Genomic DNA, 15,946 nt, shown 5'->3' with positions numbered 1-15,946 from the left:
CACTCTAAGTGTCACTTTGTGAGCCTGACAGAGGCAGAAATACAATGACCTAGAGATTGCCAAAGGACCGAACTCTACAATTGGTTTCCTCCCCAACAGGGTTGGGAAGTCATTCTGTTTATCACTGCCTAGAAGACAGCAAAGAGAATCACAGAAGTGACCTTAATCTAGACTAGAGTATAATGCAGGAAAATGCCAGTGTGTCTAGTGATCTGAAGCACAAAATTACAAAGCATGATTTCTATGTAGTCATTTAAAGTCATTCACAATAAAGGAAGGTGAGATTTCTGGATTCAACTTGGCTGAAACTGGCTTTCTTTTAAGACTGAATTGTAAAAGCGCGTCTGTGCCATGGTATAGAATTGTTCTGTTTACAATTTAAAAGATGCCCTGATCTTCTTTAAAGAAAAGATGACTACCTGGTAAATTACCTCAGGCCCATAGTATATTAAAAACCTTAATTTCTTTAAACTCCTCATGATACTGTAGCCATTTTAGGAGTCAATTTGATTACTGATTGATTAATTGAGCTTTCTAAGCCTTAGATATTCATTAGCTTCTGTCAATATAATTCTAGAGAACAAGGGGTAAGAGTGGGTACAAATTAGGAAAATGCAAATGAATAAAACACTTTAGGGATATTGTTTCTCATAGGAGTAGCCTACTCTCTCAAAAGAAAAAAACAACTCAAATATCTTTTAAGTGAGAATGACTGGGGGAAAAAAACAAGACTTAAAGGAAATGGAACTAGATTAATTGCAAAATTGGCCCTGAAGAACAAATAATAAAATTGTTCCCTTCTCTCAGTGGAGAGATTTTGGACTATGTGGCATAAATATGGCATATGTTGTTCACCTGGGAGTTTTGCTCATATGATTTTCTTTAAAATCAGGGAGATCATAATCAGAGGAATGAGAATAGTTAACATTTACATAATACATTAAGGTTTGCAAAGGATTTTATTGTCACATTTTATCCTCATAATAATCCTGTGCAATAAGAGTTATTATCTCTGTTTTACAGATGAAGAAACTGAGGAAGGCAGAAGCTAAATGATTTACCCAAGATATATAGCTAAGTACTAAGATATTGAGCTCAGGTCTCCTTGCTTCCAAATGCAGCAAAACAATGCATACATGTATATACACACGTATACAAAATTATATCTATACCGCTATAGCTATATCTACCCACAGTTATATATGTATGCAGATCAATTTTTAAGATATAAAGTTATAAAATACAAGATGTTTGAATATGTGTGTATATATATACATATACATATGTATATACCTATACATATGCATACATATATGTATATGTGTGAGGAAATATGATATGTGTATATAAGCAGCTAGAAACTGTCTGCTTATCCAACCCTAGTCTGATTATCATAGCAGGTGGAGATTCTACCCTTTGGCCAAACCACTAAAAAAAAAAAAAATGTACAAAATTGCAAAGTTGATTCCATTCACCATTAGTATATGGAATTTGTGCATACTTAACAGACAATATAAAATCCAGTACATCTGAAAGATGAACAGATCTTGTTTCAAGAGAACTCAACAGGTTTAGATCCAAATAACAGTTCTGAGGGAAACAAAGTTGATCAAAGAAAGCAAGCTTACTAAAGTCAGAGCTGGATACATGTTTCTCTGGAGTAGCTGCCATGAAGGAAAGCATTGTGAAACTAGTGTAGGTTTTACGATCAAAACTATGACATGGGATACACTGTTATAGAACCATCCAACGGTGTGCCCTCATCAGAGAGTACAAAGCAAAATTGAATTAGCTCAAAAGAAATGTGAGATGTGCTAAGTTAGCACCACCCAAAATATTCGTAGGGACTATTTATGCTGACCTGTGGCAGAATATTTTGAACTTGTATTGGTCTGATTCTAATATGGTGATTTCATTTGGTCCTCTTCAAGAAAGAAGGACAACCACCAATCAACCAATCAATCATGTCTGTGTGTTTGTGTACATGTAGACTTTTTTAAAGTAGAATATTTATACTAAATTCAGAAAAATTCCATATTCTCAGTGTAAGAAATGTCCTGTTATAAGCAGATAATTTAAATAGAATGGACCACCAATGGGAAGAGTGTAGGATTTGGATTGATGGGACCTGGATTTAAATCCTAAATTTGCCCTCTACCAACTGTATGATCTTGAGGAAGTAAATTAACCCACCTAGATTTTATTTTCCTATAAATGAGAAAGGACTAAATAATGTCCAAGGTCTAACCTTATAATCCTGTGACTTTAGAGGTCATATATAGTACAGTATAGAATTGGAAACTGGAAGCTAACAGGTGAAGTTAGTTTTCCAGAGAAGGACACAAAGGTCACCAGCAGCAGAGACAAGATTAGGACTCCAGCCACCTGTCTTTCTGCTTTAAAGGATTATTTTTAGTAATAATCATGTAATAATTAGCAGATATGTTGGAAATGAAAATGTTAAATTAGCATAATAATTATATTAATTATCATCATTATAAGAAAAGTGATGTTATTTGTCTTGGGGGAATAGAGAGCTAGCCTTGGTTAGAAAACCCTGGGTCCAACTCCTATCTGGCCACACACACATTTGCTCAAGACTAGGACCAACAGGCAGGATCTAAGCTTCCTCACATGGGACAGTTCACTTCACCTACAGAAGAGTTACTGCCTGACCCATTTCAGCAGAGGGAGTTTCTACACTTTGAGATCATGTTAATGACATTATAGATACCAACTGGGGGAAAAAAGAAGTTAAATATCTCAGTGAGTGTTGCTCAGTCATTTTCAATTGTGTCCAACATTTTGTGACCCCATTGGGGGTTTTCTTGACAGAGATACTGAAATTCTTTTGCCATTTCCTTCTCCAATTATTTTACATATGAGGAAACTGAGCCAAATATGTTTAAGGGACTTACCCTAGATCACATGGCTAATAAGTATCTAAGGCCAGATTTGAATTAAGGAAGATGAGTCTACCTGACTCGAGGCTCCATGATCTATATATCACTTCAGTAGCCAAATTTGACACAGTGAATAGAGTGCTATAATTAGAGTGAAAAAGACTTGAATTAGAATCATATGTGAGGCACTTCTTAGTTGATGAACCTCTCACAGCCTTAGTTTATATCCCCATAAAATGGGGCTAGTAAAAGTCTCTACTCTGGAAATCCTAAGACACACATATACATATACAGACACATGTCTGTTTATATGTATAGTATATATTTGTACTGGCTATTATTATTTTATACATGGAAACTTAGGCTTTAGGGTATTCTAATATTTGTGAAAGAAAAAGTATAAATTTAAGAAGGTATTTTAATTTAAAATTCAAAGTTAAATGGGGAAAAACAGGTGTTTTGGAAAGTTTAAGTAATATAATGCAAATAATTTTAAAAATATGCTTTTTTACAAATAAAATGCTACAGCTTCTGTCCTTGGTGTATCTTGATGTGACATTTCTAAGCAAGGGCTTGTTATAATATCCTATTTTTGAAGACAGTTATTTAAAAGAAAAAAAAAATCAGTACACAAGATTATCTCTGCTGCCTGAGGAAAATGACAGGAAATGACTTTAAAATGGATAAGGAAAGTATTTATGATTTATTAGTTCAGTGAAACGGAAGAGAAGGCGCCCACTTAACAAAGCAGTCAGAGTTGACTTTAACCAAGAAGACTATGATGTGGAAACCCACTGACCAAATATTCATCCCAAATATAGCTACATGATTATGAACAAATCTAAAAGTCTGCAACTTTGAAATGATTGTAATTTCCATGCATGGAATCATTTTATAGTCAGATTGGAGATAGGAAAGGGAAGAAAGAGCTCTGTTTCACAGCATAAAGATTAACTCCAACTAGCTCTCCCTCTTCCCTTTCTTAAGATACTAAATAGTATCATAAGATCATAGATCTAGAATGAGAAGGTCATCTCATCCAATCCCCTCATTTTTAAGTTGAGGAATCAAAACCTATGAAGATTAAATGAATTGCTTTCTTAAAGTTACTCTATGGTCAGTATTGAACATTATATCTGGAAATGAAGTAAAATAGCTTGTATCCAGTCATTTCCACCAATGTGACCATTGAATACTTTGGGGTTGAAATTTATTGGGAAACCTTAAATGCTAGTGTGGCTTTCTGTGGGGATGAAATATATCTTGAGTAAAGGGAAAACAAAACAATTTAGAGCAAATAAAAGAAACTTAATCTGTTTTCCAAACTCAAATTACTACCTATGAACTGTTTGATTACTTTATTCATACATAATTATAAACTTAATACTTTAGTGAGGAAAATATCACATATGATTTTTATTTACATCATGCACATTATGAGGCAGCTAGGTGGTATAGTGGTTAGAATATTAGGAATGGGATCAGGAAGACTAAGGTCAAATTCAGCTTCAGACATTTACTAGCTGTGTGACTCTGGGCAGGTCACTTCACCTCTGTTTGCCTTAGTTTTCTCATCTGTAAAATGGGAAGATTAAATAGCATCAACTTTTTAGAGCTGTGCAGATTGAATCATATAATAATCAAAAAGCTGTTGAAGTGGAATAGGCTACTTCAGAATGTAGCTAGTTCCTCCTCAGGAAAGGTTCTCCAAGCAAAAGTTTGTTGGGGCATTATAGGGAAGAGTCTTGTTCAGGTTATAGTTTGTACTATATGGTTAGTAAGTCAAATGAACAAACATTTGTTTGTTCATTTAAATAATTGGAATCAAGCACTTGACTAAGCAAATAGTCATGTACAAACAAAATAAGCTGGGGATAGTTTCAGAAGAAAGACATTAAAATTAAAGAGGGGTGTAAGATGGCTAGCACCTAAGACAGAAGGTTGGACTTTAGCTGAGATTTGAGAGAAGTCAGGAAAAAGATATAAGGAAAGAGAGAATTCTAGACATGGAGTACAATCAGTGAAAATACAGTCAGAAGATGGAGCAATATATGAGAGGAACCGAAAGAAAGCTAGTATCATTGGAACACAGAATACATGTAATAAAATATAAGAATACTGGGAAAATAGTTTCTGAATTCACTTCCGCCCTAAATTCTTAAGAGGATTCAATGGAATATAATTCAGGAAACTCTGATGTAGTCTAACTTCTTTATTGTATAGATCATTAAAGTGGCCTATGAGAAAGAACAGCTCACAGAGACAGTCCCACCAAACAGCCCACCATTCACTTCATGGATCATATTTTGGGCAAACAAGCCTGCTAGCTTGTCAGAAACAATAAAAGAAAATATATATTCCCTGTGGGTAAAACAAGAGAACAGGAAGAAGGGAGAATTCACTTTGCAAAGTTTGGAATTTGTTTGGCTATAGAACAAAACTTAAACATTTTGTTTCCTTTGGAACAACAAATAAGTTTATTTCTTCTTAAGTCAGCATTATGTCCTATAAGAATAAAGTTGTTTACATGCCTAATGTTAAAAAATAAATTAAAAAAAAAAGACTTCTAGGACAATTAACAAAGAATAGGCCATGAGATTTCCTTTCTTCTACACTAGGACTCCACCCTACATGTTTCCCCAGAGAACATGGATACAAGTCAGGGAGAGGGGAGGGATTGGGTTCTGGGGTCACTCTCTTTCCAGCTGTTTTCTGGGTGGAGCCTCAAAGCTTTGCCAAAGCTGACTCAAATTTTTCCCCCTTGGTTCCTGGCTGTTTCCGGAAACCCTTTAAAAACAGCAAGAACAAGAGCATCTCATCACATCACGTGTCCTGGCAGGCAGAGATTCAGCCCTGTCCTGAAAGCCAGTGATATTTTTCACTGAGGGCAAGAAGAAAATTCCCGCCTTTGATGCCCTTTGTTGAGCTACTCACCTGATTAGAAGAAGCTGTGCTTGAAAACCCAGTTGCATTTTTACGCCAAATCCTTCTGATACATCTGCTCCACCAAATACATTAGTCTAATGCTACTCTACATTTCCTCCTTCTCTGACAATTGCAAATAATTCATGACTACTATAGAGAAGCTGGGGAACATAGCTAGAGCACTGAAAAATTTATTGTTGTTGTTTTTTAATGTTATAATATCTTTTATTTTTCAAAATACATGCAAAGATAGTTTTCGACATTCACCCTTGCAAGACCTCATGTTTCCATTTTTCTCCCTCCTTTCCTCTCTTCTCTCTCCCTTAAAAGCAAGTAATCCAATAAAGTTTAAACGTGTTCAATTGGAAGATTTTGTTTTCAAATCTGGCCTCAGATATTTAGTAGCTGTGTTATCCTGGGCAGATCACTTAACCCTATTTGTCTCAATCTTCCTCATCTTTAAAATGAGCTGGAGAAGGAAATGGCAAATCTCTCCAATATCTTTGCCAATAACCAACCAAACAAACAAACCAAAAAATTCAAAGGGGATCATTAAGGGTTGGAAACAATTGAATAACAATAGAAATTGTTATTCATTATTGGATCAACAAACTTTAAAATAAAAACCTGATATATGAACCTAGGCAACTAGTGGAAGAAAAGTCAACTGAAGCATTGAAACTGAAGAAATTGCAACCACTCCCCCACTCACCAAAGACTCAGCTAAAAAGTTATTAGAAATAATTCAGAACTTTAGCAAAGTTGCAGGATACAAAATAAATCCACATAAATCCTCAGCATTTTTATACATCACCAACACAATCCAACAGCAAGAGATACAAAGAGAAATTCCATTCAAAATAATGGTCGATAGTATAAAATATTTGGGAATATATCTACCAAAGGAAAGTCAGGAATATATATGAGCAAAATTATAAAACACTTGCCACACTTGCCACAAAAATAAAGTCAGATTTAAATAATTGGAAAGACATTCAGTGCTTGTGGATAGGCCAAGCGAATATAATCAAGATGACAATAGTCCCTAAACTAATCTATTTATTTAGTGCTATACCAATCAGATGCCCAAGGAACTATTTTAATGACCTAGAAAAAATAACAACAAAATTCATATGGAAGAACAAAAGGTCAAGAATTTCAAGGGAAGTAATGAAAAAAAAAATCAAATGAAGGTAGCCTAGTTGTACTTGATCTAGAACTGTATTATAAAGCAGCAGTCACCAAAACTTTGGTATTGGCTAAGAAATAGACTAGTTGATCAGTGAAATAGGTTAGGTTCACAGGGCAAGATAGTGAATAAAAATAGCAATCTAGTGTTTGACAAATCCAAAGATCCCATCTTTTGGGATAAGAATTCATTATTTGACAAAAACTGCTGAGAAAACTGGAAATTAGTATGGCAGAAACTAGGCATGGACCTACATTTAACACCACATACTAAGATAAGATCAAAATGGGTCCATGATTTAGGCATAAAGAACGAGATCATAAATAAATTAGATAGTTTACCTCTCAGACTTGTGGAGGAGAAAGGAATTTATGACCAAAGGAGAACTAGAGATCATTATTGATCACAAAATATAAAATTTTGATTATATCAAATTAAAAAGCTTTTGTACAAACAAAACTAATGCGAGCAAGATTAGAAGGGAGGTAACAAATTGGGAAAACATTTTACAGTTAAAGGTTCTGATAAAGGCCTTATCTCCAAAATATACAGAGAATTGACTCTAATTTATAAGAAATCAAGCCATTCTCCAATTGATAAATGATCAAAGGATATGAACAGACAATTTTCAGATGATGAAATTAAAACTATTTCCACTCATATTTTCATATGAGTGTTCCAAATCACTATTGATCAGAGAAATGCAAATTAAGACAACTCTGAGATGCCACTACACACCTGTCAGATTGGCTAAGATAACAGGAACAAATAATGATGAATGTTGGAGGGGATGTGGGAAAACTGGGACACTGATGCATTGTTGGTGGAGTTGTGAAAGAATCCAACCATTCTGGAGAGCAATCTGGAATTTTGCCAAAAAGTTATCAAACTATGCATACCCTTTGATCCAGCAGTACTACTACTGGGCTTATATCCCAAGGAAATACTAAAGAAGGGAAAGGGACCTGTATGTGCCAAAATGTTTGTGGCAGCCCTTTTTATAGTAGCTAGAAACTGGAAAATGAATGGATGCCCATCAATCGGAGAATGGTTGGGTAAATTATGGTATGTGAATATTATGGAATATTATTGTTCTGTAAGAAATGACCAACAGGATGAATACAGAGAGGCTTGGAGAGACTTATATCAAGTGATGCTGAGTGAAACGAGCAGAACTAGGAGATCATTATACACTTCAACAATGATATTGTATGAGGATGTATTCTGATGGAAGTGGATATCTTCAACATAGAGAAGAGCTAATCTAATTCCAATTGATCAATGATGAACAGAATCAGCTACACCCAGAAAAGGAACACTGGGAAGTGAGTGTAAACTGTGAGCATTTTTTGTTTTTCTCCCCAGATTATTTTTACCTTCCGAATCCAATTCTACCTTTGCAACAATAACAACAAAATTCGGTTCTGCACATATATATTGTACCTAGGATATACTATAAGATATTTAATATGTATGGGAATGCCTGCCATCTAGGGGAGGGGGTAGAGGGAAGGAAGGGGAAAATTTGGAACAGAAGGGAGTACAAGGAATAATGTTGTAAAAAATTACATATGCATATGTACTATAAAAAAAAAGTTATAATTATAAAATTAATTTAAAAAATTAAGTTGGAAAAAATTTAGAACAATTGTTCTGAGTAATTTCCTCTTCATTTCATCCAGGACTATCTCCAGTCATCCTGATCTATATCCGGCCACTAGACCCAGATGGCTCTGGAGGGGAAAGTGAGGCAGGTGATCTTGCTCTGCTCTCCCTCATTTAAATCCAATTCATTTGCATGTCATAATATCATCTTCCTGATGTCATGGCTCTCTTCAAGAATGAAGGACAAATAACACTATAATACTCAACACAACCTTCTTTGTAAAAAAAAAAAAATAGGCAAGTACAAAGAGATAAAAGTATATATGAGAATAGATTGTAGGAGGAGATACATTTAAAGAACATCACTCTGAATATGAATGAAATGAATGCACCCATAAAATAGGAATGTAGCAGAATGGATTAGAAAACAGGATCTAACAATATCTTGTTTCCAAGAAAGGTACTCAAAACATAAATATCCACAGAAAATTAAGAATAAAACTTGTTGTTTCAGTTAAACTGAAAAAAAAAAAAGTAGAAAGAGCAATTATTACCTCAGGCAAGCCAAGAGCAAAAAGATTTCATTAAGAGAGAAAAGGAATAGGGGAAAAACTACATTTTACTAAAAGGAACCACACAATAAATTAGCAAAATTTTTAACATATGTGCACTGAATAATAAGTTATTAAAGGAAAATTTAAATACGTTTCAAAGAGAAATAGTAAAACTACCATAATGATAGACTTCAATGTACCCCATTTGAATCTAGGTAAATATAACCCCCCCACAAAGAAACAAGTTAAAAATCTATTGGTTTTTTTAATTAACCTATGAAAATTTTACTTAATAAAGGCCACTTAAAAAAGGGGGGGCTAAAATTAGTTGAAAATAAATTTCATAGAATTTTAAGTCAAAGAAAAGAATCTTAGAAACAATAGAAAACTATTTTTAAAAAATGACAATATACCAAAAGTTTTGAGATGCAAAGTGATTTTGAAGAGGAAACCCCAAAACTGAAAAATCCTTAAAGGATAAAACCTCCTTTGACTCTGCCTCAGTGAGGGGACTCCACCCCAAGTATAAACAGTTTCATCTTTGTTATCTGGGTGGGGATGGCTCAGTCCCAAACCCATAGAATTCAATTCAAATTCTAACTGTGGCTGAAATCCAGCTAAGAGCCAACCTGGGACTCCACCCACAAGCTTCCTATTATAAAAGAGCCAGACTAGAGCTCTCTCTTTGCAGAGGTTCCAAACATGGCAGCCTTCCGACTGGCATACCAAGGATCTCTGCCCACTGGAATATTGTTTCCGGTACCCTCTTATCTCTAACTTTACTAACTAGACTTCAACTTTACTTCCAAACCCCATAATAAACCTCTTTTATCAATCTAGGCTTTTGGGTCTGTAAATTCCTTTACAGGGGACTCTTGCGCTGCCACTAGACCTCATTTAACTCCATATCCTTGTGCCAAATGCAAAGGGGTACAGGGGAGCTCTATTTGACTTCCTGTACCCCGAACCTGCCACTATACCTCAATTAAACCCTAATTTCATTTACGTGCCCCAATTCTAGACCTCATCAATCCTAAGGGAAATTTATAATCTCTAAACAATTCCATCAAAAAAAGAGAAGAGAAAAAAAGATCAACAAAAAAGATCCTAGAAAACCAGCATATACTTTTTTCAGAGTAGAAATGAAATAAAATAACAATAACATTAACTACATTGATTTTTTTAAAGAGAAAAATCAAATTACTAGCATCAAAAATGAAAAAAAAAATAACAAAGATGAAATAAAGGAAATCATTAGGGAAACATTTTGCCCAAATATATATCAAAAAAATAAAAACTTAAATGAATATGAATATTTACCAAAAATGTAAGCTGCTTAATTTAATAAAATAAAAAATTGAAAATTTTAATAACTTCATAAAAAGAAGTTAAAGAAGCTAAAATGCAGCTTTGAAAGAAAAAAAATTCCAGGACTAAATGGGTATTATGAGCAAATTCTATCAAGCATTCAAAAAATTAATTGTATCATTATATAAATTATTTATAAAAATATGAAAAAAGTACTCTTACAAATTCCTTTGATGATATAAATATTGTATTGATATCTGAAAAAGGGAGAATCAAAACAGTTAAAGAAAATCATGGACTATTATATTTAGTGAATACTGACACACACAGAAATTTTTAATGCTTATTAGTAAATATCCACACAATACTCAGCATTTCTGCATAATACTAACAAAACTGAATGGAAAGAGATATAATGAGAAAGACTTACATGAACTGATGCTGAGTAAAGTGAGCAGAACCAGGACATTGAACATAGTAACAACAAGATTGTGTGATGGCCAACTGTGATGAACTTGGCTCTTTTCAACAATTTGGTGATTCAAGGTAATTCCAAGACTTGAAATAGAAAATGCCACTTGCATCCAGAGAGAGAACTATGGAGACTGAATGTGGATAGCAACATAGTATTTTCACCTTTTTGGTTTGTTTGCTTTTTCTTTCTTGTGTTTTTTTTCTTTTTGTTCTGATTTTTCTTATACAACATGACTAATATGGACATATATTTAAAACGATTGAATAATCTATATCAGATTGCTTACTGTCTTAGGGAAAGGGAAGATAATGGATGGAGGGAGAAAAAATTTGAACTCAAGAAATGATGTAGTGAAGTAAGAATCTTTACATGATAAATAAGTAATAATAATTAATAAACATGTATTTAAGCATCTATTATATGCTAGACACCATGCTAAGAGTGCTGGAGATACAAAGAAAGTAAAAGATAGTCTTGTTTTCACAGAGACAACCTGTAAACAACAATATACATACAAGAAAAAATTGAAATAATCAACAAAGTATAAGCATTAGAATTAAGCGGCATCTGAAAAGTGTTCCTGTAGAAGTTGTGACTTTTCCTAGAACTTGAAGGAAGCCAGGAAAACCAGAAGGCAGAGATGAAGGGAGAAAATTTCAGGCAGGAAGAAAGTCAAGAAATAAAATGTCTCATGAGGGAAAGCACAAGGAGGATTGTGTCACTAGATCACACATTATATAGAAAAAAAGATATAAGATTAGAAAATTAGTGTAGAACCATGTTAGGACTATGAACACCAGATTTTATATTTGATCCTAGAGATGATAGGGAAAAGAGAGAGACTAGCTACAAGGAAGTTTGCAGGTGATTTATAATAGTCTAGGAGTAAGGTCTTTGAGAGCACTCACCAGGATGTTCACAGCATCACCAGAGAAAGGAGCTTATTTAAGAGATATTTTGAAGGTAAAATTGACAGTCTTTAGCAATAAAATGTATTACAGAATAAGATCAAACATTTTAAAGAAAAATAACTTTGAAAGACTTTTAAAACTGTTATTAATATAAGCATCAACCAAGATTTGAATACTAATGATGAAGCATCATTCCCACATCCTAACAGAGAGATGAGAGTCAGCACTCAGATTTTATTTTTTTTCCTTGACTTTCCATATTTGTTACAAGGATGTTGCTATCTTATTTACTCAAGATGGTATGCTGGGACAAGGAAGGGAGGAATTTGTCAGGGAAATAAAGGAGGTCTAAGGAGAATATTCATTAAAATATTCATTAAAAATAAAATTTAATTTAAAAAATATTTTTGCTACTTTTTTCACCTTTTCTTCTTTCATTATTCTTTTTTTCATTTGTATTCCTTTGGTTTATTGGGACATGTAAATATTTTTATTTGGTTATTAATAGCATTTCTTGTTTTGTAAATTAATTTTTCATAACTATTATTATTTATTATTTTTCCATGGCAAGAAATGTAGATATTTGTCTTGTAGATCAAAGACTCAGAAATATGTGTTAGTTCTTCATTGTTTGAGACCTTTATCATACATATGTGTATATATGTGTATATATATATATACATATATAAAATATTTTCCCATTCTTTCTTTTCCCTTAGTTTTCCCTAGCTTTCCTTTCTATCTTTTAATCTGTTCTCCATGTCATGACACAAGACCACAAGCAATCCTGGATTCTGAAGAATTCCTGAGCAATAACTCAAATTGACAATACTTTAGTACTTCAACTTTTTAAAAAATCTGTGAGTTGTTATTAACCACATGAATCTGGTATCATTCATTTAACATCTTCAGTGACTTTTCAATAGCACCTCAGAGTCAATCATCTTACATTTTTAGCCTTGATACCACAATGGGGATCCAGAAAGAATGTATAGCACCTAGAACAGTACATTGTACAGAGTATATGTTTGATAAACATTTGTTAAAATAAATGATGACTTCTTCATTCTACAGAATGTGAATATTGTATAACTCAACTGCATAGTGCAGTAGAATGAGAACTGGATTTAGAATCAAAGCATTTGGATTCAAATCTTTCTTTTGTCACTTACTAATTATGTCACTAATTATGTTTCAGATTCCTCAGTTGCAAATTGAGGGAGTTGAGCTTTAGAATCCTTTCTAGCTTTACATCTTCAAACTATTATCCTGGATATTTCTTTAACATAAATTGCTTCTATTCTTCAAGAGATTTTTAAATATATAGGATCCAATGATTTGACAATTTTGTATGAGAATGACTTTAATAGTTTCAGTTTGATCATTCTTCAGATGCTATTAACAAGCAAGCAAGCACATCAATGACATGTTACCATTTAAATTTTAGATATAGTCAATCTATCCTATTTCTTTTTCTTCTCTATCAAGAAGATGGGGTCAACATGGCATATTTTCAGAAACCTCTATTGCCCATGAAGTAAGGATCAAATTCTACTGAAAAGCATTCAAACCTCACTATTGGGCACAATTCTGCCACTTTGACTTCAATAAATATCTTTGCCCTTTCCCATGAATTCCATGTTCCAATCCTGAATTTATCCATCTCATGTTGTACTTTTTATCTTGGGACTTTGTAAAATCCCTTTGCTAAATGGGTTAAAACCCATTCTTTAAAACCTAATATAAGTGTCACCCTCTCCATGAAATCTTTTCTGATTCTTTCCTCACTTGTATCCTAAGCCCTCAGTAACATTTTCCCCTTTGTATCTCATAAAGCATTTTATTTTGACAATCTCCAATATACTGATCACATAATAATGATTATTATAACTAATTCTATTAAGTATTATTAACTAGATTATGGAACCTCTTTGTTGAATCGTAAACTCAATGAAGGCAAGACATTGCCTTAATTAAACTTTATATTTTTTCAGGTCCCAAAACAATGTTCTCAATTCAGTACTTAATAAATGTTTGAACAAATAAATGAATTTTAATAATCATAGGAGACTATCAATGTTTAAATTCCTAATCTTATGATTTCAAAATCATATTTTAAGATTGTATTCAGATGTCAGAATTATTGCTTATAGCTAGGTAGAAATTCCCTATGACAACCAATTTGTCATAGCTTATACTGATGCAATGAGGATTTGAAAGTTCTTATTGTCATCTTAATGTTTGTCATGGTGAGGCAATGTATACACTTCTGCTAGTAGTAGAGAACTTTAACTCTTGAATTTTTAGTTACTAATTGTCCATAGCAAACCCAGCAGCTTTAGAAACAGTACTTATGTATCCAGAGATCTAGTTGGCCCTTTAATGTGCTCATGTGAACCTCACTAGCAACAGATATTATTCTTTCTAGAAAAGAGACTCATCTGTTGAAAGCTACATAAATATGAATTGTATCAGATTAAAGGTGATTCTATAAATGCATTTGGCAAAGACCAGTGGAATTACCAGTTTTATATATGCAATGATCATAATATAATGATTATAATGTAAGTCATGTATACAAAAAAATATAAGGCTAAGTGTTTTGTGTGTGTGTCTGTTTTCTAACTACATAGTGAGAAAAAATTTATTATTTCCACTGTGCACAAAACAAAAAATAGTAGGTCTGGAACAAGAGAAAAATAAGTATGTATCTAAGTTAATGTAATAATCCAGGATTTCTTACAGAAACTAAGTTCTCCCACCTCCCTCCTGTCATTCTGAGGACATATTTCATTTCTAGATGCAGCAGTCATGGTGTGCCTTCATCTCCTATTCTTGTCATGTAGATTAATAGCTCCTATCTTTATGGTTAGCTTTCATTAAATCTATAAATTAAATGCCTCTATCACCCATTTGCTGATATTTTTAGCATTTAGGAACTAAAATCACATTGCCAAAAATTTTTGTCTTTTGACAAAGAGATGGATAAAAATAAGACAAGAAATTTTTGAGGAAATTTTCTGCTTTAATCTTAAAATTTTTGTAAATGCTAATTAAGGAATATTTGTTACTATATTAGATGGAGATTTTTAAATATTTGAGAGTAAAGATATGGCATATTAACATGTCCTATAGAACAAAAAATATTTAGATCATTTTATCTTAGTGATTCCTGTTTTAGATATCTTAAGGATTCTAAGCCATTTATGATAAATCAAGGAACCCACATAATTAAACATTGGTAAAGAGGTCAGTATGGTTTCTACTATGAGTGTTTATCGCACTGTTGCACTCCAACTTAAGTGCTAGGGAGCAGTATGGTGAAAAGGAAACAATACTGGATTCAAAATCAGAGAACCTGGATTCAAATTCTGACATTGTTACTTTTTTCCTATGTTATCCTAAGAAAGTTACTTCAATTCTTTGGTCCTCAATTTCCTCATATGTCAAATGAAGAAGCTGAACTAAATAACATTTTAGACCCTTTCTAATTTTTTCTTTCCCCAATTATCCTGACTTCATAGTGGAGACAGGCTGACATAGGAAATGGGGTGCCTGTTTTGTCTTAATCAAGTCAGAAATTGTCATCAGAAAACAGTGAGCATGGGTTATGCACAAAACAATTTTATTTACTGAGATTTCATGGGTAGCTGCATTGGGGAAAAAGACATTAATTATCATTCAAGTGGAAATGCCCCCCATGGATATACCATTTAATTAACAGATAGGCCAGTATTGGAAATGAATAATTTGAAGCAAAGCAGAGAGGCAAAAAAGATAAACCGCTATATGGCTTGGAGAGGAGATAATTTTAATTATCTGTGGACAGACATGATTTATGTATACATGTACCAAATAAATATTTATAGATAGATAGATAGATAGATAGATAGATAGATAGATAGATAGATCTTGTTTTTTGGTCCCAATTTTGTGCATCATTCTGGTAAAAGGACAAAATGGTAAGCTCTTTAGAAGCATTCTCTTTGCTTCTGTTAAAAGTCCTCATTTGGTTGTAGGGGGCATCCAGAGGAACCCAGAATCCATCAGACTCAGAAAAATCACATCCCCATGAA

At 33.3% G+C, this 15,946-nt stretch overlaps 1 protein-coding gene across 1 annotated transcript in view; it reads left to right on the top strand.

The window, feature by feature from the left end:
- Positions 1 to 15,946, top strand: part of TANK (TRAF family member associated NFKB activator) — a 513,112-nt gene that overhangs the window by 236,740 nt on the left and 260,426 nt on the right. The gene's annotated exons all lie outside the window — the stretch shown is intronic.

Source organism: Sminthopsis crassicaudata, chromosome 3 (genome assembly GCF_048593235.1).
Source record: "Sminthopsis crassicaudata isolate SCR6 chromosome 3, ASM4859323v1, whole genome shotgun sequence".
Taxonomy (NCBI): Eukaryota; Metazoa; Chordata; class Mammalia; order Dasyuromorphia; family Dasyuridae; genus Sminthopsis; species Sminthopsis crassicaudata.
The sequence above is the reverse complement of the archived record's forward strand: the minus strand, read 5'-3'. Positions and strand labels throughout refer to the sequence as shown.